Raw genomic sequence first — 6096 nt, 5'->3', positions numbered from 1 at the left:
AGTTCCTACTAGGGATCCCTGACCCCCCAAGTGGAGCCCCCCTTCCCTCAATGTTATTTCTTCAGGGTTAAACCAAGGGCCAGGGAAACCCCTCCTGTCTGGAGAGGAAGAGGTGTGGAGGGAGGGTTGTTTGGTAAAGTTCATGTGTGTAGGGTTGTGGTGGGGGGAGGAGAGGGGTGTGCAAACACAAGTCAGGGAGCAGTTGAGTGGAGGTGATTACATGGCAACTTTGGTTTTAGAATGGACAGCTGGAACACATTACACGGGCAGGTGTGTTCCTATGTGCCTGTAGGGGTGTGCAGGGCTGTGTGTGCCAGCACAAGCTCAAGCTCGGGAGTGTCACAGTGTAACAACTGTGGGTGAGGAGAGTGGAGGATGCAGATAAGAAAGCTTCTCTCTTAGGAAAATGGGAGGAGGGAGGAGGACAGGGGAGTCAGTGGAGGAGGGCAGCTTCACCCTGGCTGGGCGGTATTACCTCTGCCCTCTGAGCATCCATCCACATGTTCAGTTCACAAACATCATTGCCAGTTAGGTGCCAGCCTCAGGGAACACAGAGATGAAAGAGACTGATCCCACCTGACACCTAGGCCAGCTACTCAGGAGACTGAGGCAGGAGGATTATTACAGTTGGAGGATTGGGGTTGGACACTAGCCCAGACAACACAGCAATTTCTCGTCTCAAACAAACAACAAAAATTAGGTGGGGTGGCACTAGGAAGGCTGAGGCAGGAGGACTGAGTTGGAGACCAGCCTGGGCTACATAGTAAGACTCTATCTCAAAAAAAAAAAAAAAAAAAAAAGAGAAAGAAAAAGGAAGAAGGAAGAGAGGAAGGGAAGGGGTGCTTGCTCCTGGGGGATCCTCTAATCGATCAGACTTGCTCTGTCATCCTTCAAGGTCTGGCTCAAGCCATCTCCCCAGGAGGCCTTCCCCTGATGGCCACCCCCTCCCAGCAGAGCACTCAGCAGCTCCTGTAAGGTGTGCCACTGGGTCCAGGGGGTTGGGCATGAGGTGTATTTTTCTCAAGGCGCTGAGTCTGGCTTTTGACGCCTCCAGTGCCCACAAAGGGCCTGGCACAGGGTAGTACGTTCTTTGGAACATAGAAATACACGGATCATCCAAGAAACAAAGGCATTAACATGTAAACAAATGAAAGCTCAGTGAGAAAATAAGTATTTGAAGGTAAGAATGAATGAAGAAATTTGAGCAACAAAGACTGAATAATCAAATGAATGGAAGAACAAAATTGCCTCTGTTTTTTAAAATACATGTTGGGGCTGGGGGTGTGGCTCAGTGGTAGAGCATTTGCCCAACAAGCACAAGACCCTGGGTTCAATCCCCAGCACTACAAACAATAAAGAAATAAGTAAAATAAATAAAGCCAGGCTGGTAGTGTAACTCACATGGTAGAGGTCCTGCCTAGCAAGTGAAGGCCCTGAGTTCAAACTCCAGCACTGCCAGAAAAATAAAAAGAAGGAAGAAAAAAAAAAGCCACATGCCCATGGCTCACACCTGTAATCCTAGCTACTCAGGAGGCAGAGATCAGAAGGATCAAGGTTCCAACCCAGACTGGGCAAATAGTTCTCAAGACCCTATTTTGAAAAAACTCATCACAAAAAAGGGCTGGTGGAGTGACTCAAGGTGTAGGCCCTGAGTTCAAACCCCAGTATCACAAAAAAAAAAAAGATAAGTAAATAAATAAATACATTTGGCCTACAGTAGACCTTTGCTTATAACTTCTCAATGATTTGTCTTTCATTTTGTTTAGAATAATAAAAAATATAATACAATAATAATGAAGAATAATAAAATCCAAAGAGCGTGTCATACACTCCCAAGTGCTGTGTGTCTAGCCCCTGCCACCTATCCATTCCTATCTTGGGTCATCCTCTTTAGCCACACTGAATTCTTTTCAATTCCTATAATACATTGCCTTTTTGGCTCAGAGCCTCTTAAATGCTGTTCCCTTTTCCCTTGGCTCCTCCCAGGACTGACTTCTTTCTCTCCTTCACTAGAAGTGCCACCTCCTCGGAGAAGACTTCCCTGACCACCTCACCTAAGGAGAGCCCTTTGTTTTGGGTCTCAGCACCCACTTTTTCTCCTTCATGGCCATCACAATCTGGAATTTTTTACTGTCTTAACCAGATCAGGGCTCTGGCCTCAGGAGACACCAGCTCTTCTTGGAAGAGAGACAGTAAATTTTTAGCTCTCAGTTAGCCATGCAGAATAACCTTGGTTAAAATCACAAACTTTGAGCCCAGGCTGTTTGGGCCCTAAAATCACAAACTTTGAGCCCAGGCTGTTTGGGCCCAGGCTGCCTGGGTATGTAGAGCAAGTCTGCCTCTTCCTAGCTGTGTGACCTTGGACAGGTTATTGTCCTTTCTGTACTTCAGTTTCATCATCCATAAAATGGGGATAATAGTACACACACACACACACCACCCACTGGCCCATGTCACAAAAGTCTTGGGAGAAATCAGCAAGGTGTTGACTCATGTTTGCTACAAGGAAATGCCATATAAGCATTTACTTGCCTTCCTTCATTCATGCAATCAAATCTCAAACCTTTGAGTCACGGCTTGGTGCCAGGCCCAGGGTTAGAGACTCAGATAGGAATCATGCCCAGTCCTTGTCCTCTGTGTGACACTTGCTCTCCATGTGGCACAGGACAAATGACAGAACAAAGAGGCCACACTTTCTCTGACCGAGTCTTTTCCCTTTACAGTTCCAATTCCAAAAACTGATACCAAAACCAAAACTCAAAGCCCAGCAAGCTCATTCCCATCCCACCCTCCCTCTCCTCTCACTTCTGCTTCTCTTATCCATCCTATAGTCATTTTTTGCAAAGACACTGCACTACTCCGCTGCCATCTCCCTGAAGGGTGCTTACCTGGAAACTCCCTCCCATAGGACATCCACCTTCTGTAGAGAAGAGGAGAAAGCGACCTGCTACACAGACAGGGCCACAACTCTCAGCCTGCAAAAGAAACTCACCAGCCATCCCCCCCCATACACCAAACACACACCACTACCACCACCACCTCTGGTGAGATTCTCTTGGTAAACTGACCCTGTATTTGTGCCTGGGCGGTGGGTTCCATCCTTTGTTCTGTCCTCCAACTTCTCCCCTCCCCCACTTTCTGTGATCCCCTATTCTGCACCATCCATCTCTCCCTGTCAGAGAATTATCCTCTTAGCATACAAACATTATTGTAGAACCTCTCATTTCAAAAGAAAAAAACCAAAAATCTTCCCTTGGAGAATTTAACACGTCTCCTACCTTTTAGGAGGAGCTGTAGCGCTTTCCTAGTTGAGGGAAAGCTGTTCTTTGAAGAAAAATGTGAGCTAGATGTGAGCACACCACAGGAGGTGACTGCCTACAGGATCAGGGAAGAGGCCTTAGAATAAAATCTACCTCCCCAGCACCTTAACCTTGGACTTCTCAGTCTCCAGAAAGGTGAGAAAATAAAATAAATTGTTCTTCAAGAAAAGAAAAGAAAGCAAGAAAGAAGGGCTGGTGGAGTGGCTCAAGTGGTAGCGTGCCTGCCTAGTAAACATGAGGCCCTGAGTTCAAACCCCAGTATCGCAAAAAAAAAAAAAAAAAGATGCCAGCTGATACAAGAGGAATGTGAGAACTAGAAATAGCACCTTTGTAACTCAGCTTAAATCATTGCTTTAGGGCAGGGATGGAGTTCAGTGATAGAGCCCTTGTCTAGCATATGTGTAGCCAGTGAGCTAAGAATTTTAAGAATCAGGCTCTTGCTATGCTGTCCAGGCTGGCCTCAAACTCCTGGGCTCAAAGCAACTCTCCTGCCTCAGTCTCCCAAGATGATAGGTATATGCTACCACTCCCAGCTTTAATGGCATTTTTAAATGATTGAAAAAAATCAAAAGAAGAATAATATTTCATGACAGAAGAAAATCATGTTAAATCCAAATTTCAACGTCCGAAAACACAGTTGCATTGGAAGACAGCCAGGTTCCATTTATGTACCATGCGTGGCTGCTTTTGTGTTACCATGACAGAGCCAAGGAGGAGCTGCAACCAGGACTGTGTGGCCAGCAAAACCAAAAATATTTACTTTCTGGTCCTTTACAGAAAAAGTTCACCAGGCTCTGCTCTAGACCTAAGTTCCAGTGACAAGAGAGACATCAACATATAGAGGAATATGGTAAATTGATACTGAGGAAACCACCAGACCATTTACCCTGTAGAACATTCTATGATATAGAGTGATCACTTTAAAAAGTTGTTGCCAGAAAAGAATGAAAGCCAGGTATGTGGTGACTGTTTTATATTAGAACAGACTTCATAGAGACAGCACCACCAAAGCAACTGTGTAGATTTCTTTTGGGAAAAGACTCAGCTGTCATCGTGTATATTACTTAATATGCTTTTCTTTTTAATTTCTTTCCTTCTTTTCTTTTCTCTTCCCCCCTCCTCCCTCCTTCATCTCTCTCTCTCTCTCTCTCTCTCTCTCTCTCTCTCTCTCTGCACCAGAAGTTGAACTCAGGGTTCAATTTAAGCTTAAGCTTGCTAGGCAGGCACTCTACCACTTGAACCACTCTGCCAGCCCTTTTCGTGTTGGTTCTTTTTGAGACAGGGTCTTCCTGTGTTAGCCCAGACTGGCCTCAAACTCGTGATCCTGCTGCTTCAGCCTCCTAAGTGCTAGTATTACAGGTGTGTACCACCATGCCCATCTCCTTTGAGCACTTCTCGCCTGCACCACCAGGGGGCAAGTTCCATGTGCCTTTTATGGGAAGGCAAGATTTTGACCTGGATAAGAAGTAGGAGCTCCAACAGGCTGTGTGACCCTGAGCAAGTGTCTGCCTGTCTCTGAGCCTCTGTTTCTTAATCTGTACCAGGACAGGATGGGATAAGATGCCCCCCCGACATCTTTCAACCTCCAAATATCTTACATAGAGTCTGGTCCTATGGTCCTCTTTAACACTCCTGGGGGACAGGAATGGTATTAGATGAGGATCCTGTCAGAATCCCAGGAAAAGTCCTGACCCCCACCCTCTTCAAATGTGGTGGGGCTATGGTTCCTTGTAAAGGCAGCATGATTCAAATTTAGGACCCACAATTTGCTGCTGTGTTAAGGCAAGTTACTTAACAACTCTGGACTTCATTTCGACATCAATAAAACTGAAACAATAATAACTGATTCTTAGGAGGAGGTTAAAGGCAATAAGAATTTTGAAAGGCTCTGTATATAAAAAGTGAACAAAAGCCAGGTGCCAGTGGCTCACACCTGTAATCCTAGATACTTGAGAGGCTGAGATTGGGAGTGTTATGGTTTAAGGCCAGCCTGGGCAAATAGTTTGTGAGACCCCCATCTACAAAAATAACCACAGCACCACAAAATAACCATCCACCGGGCGCCGGGGGCTCACACCTCTACTCCTAGCTATTCAGGAGGCAGAGATCAGGAGGATCGTGGTTCCAAGCCAGCCCAGGCAAACAGTTTAAGAAACCCTATCTCAAAAAAAACCCATCACCAAAAAAAAAAAAAAAAAAAGACTGGTGGAGTGTGGCTCAAGGTGAAGGCCCTGAGTTCAAGCCCCAGTACCACAATAAATAAATTAATTAAATAACCAGAGCAAAATGGACTGGAGACGTGGCTCAAGTGGTAGACAGTCTGCTTTGTAAGCATGGAGTCCTAAGTTCAAACCCCAGTCCCACCAAAACAATAAATAAATAAAAATTAAAAAGACAAAACAAAAACAGGCCTTATTGATTGAGCACCCGGCAAATAGTAGATGCTCTATAAACATTTATTGAACAAAAGCTTCATTCTGTAGTCTTTATCTCACTTGAACCTTGAAGCAAACTGGTAAGGGGCAAGTTAAGGGTATTATTTCTGTTTCAAAGGTGAAGCCATTGTAACTCAGAGACAGAAAATGACTTGCCCAAGGTAACACAGCAGATCTAAACTTGAAACTCAGCTTCTTCCAGTTGCAAAACCCATCATTAACACCCCCTTTTGTGCAACCACCTGGTGGACAGGAATTTGCTAGGCTCTGCCTACACTCCTCTCATATATGGGAGGAGCCCAGGGTATAGCACTTGGCAAACACTAAGCAGGTCAGGTGAG

At 45.3% G+C, this 6096-nt stretch overlaps 1 non-coding gene across 1 annotated transcript; it reads left to right on the top strand.

Moving 5' to 3' along the window:
* The first annotated feature begins 1276 nt into the window (after window positions 1-1276).
* Trnav-aac (transfer RNA valine (anticodon AAC)) lies at window positions 1277-1349 on the top strand. The gene has a single exon. It is a non-coding gene; the product is annotated as a tRNA-Val (tRNA).
* Window positions 1350-6096: the final 4747 nt, after the last annotated feature.

Source organism: Castor canadensis, chromosome 7, assembly GCF_047511655.1.
Source record: "Castor canadensis chromosome 7, mCasCan1.hap1v2, whole genome shotgun sequence".
NCBI classification, from domain to species: Eukaryota; Metazoa; Chordata; class Mammalia; order Rodentia; family Castoridae; genus Castor; species Castor canadensis.
This window is presented reverse-complemented; position numbering and strand designations above follow the sequence as displayed.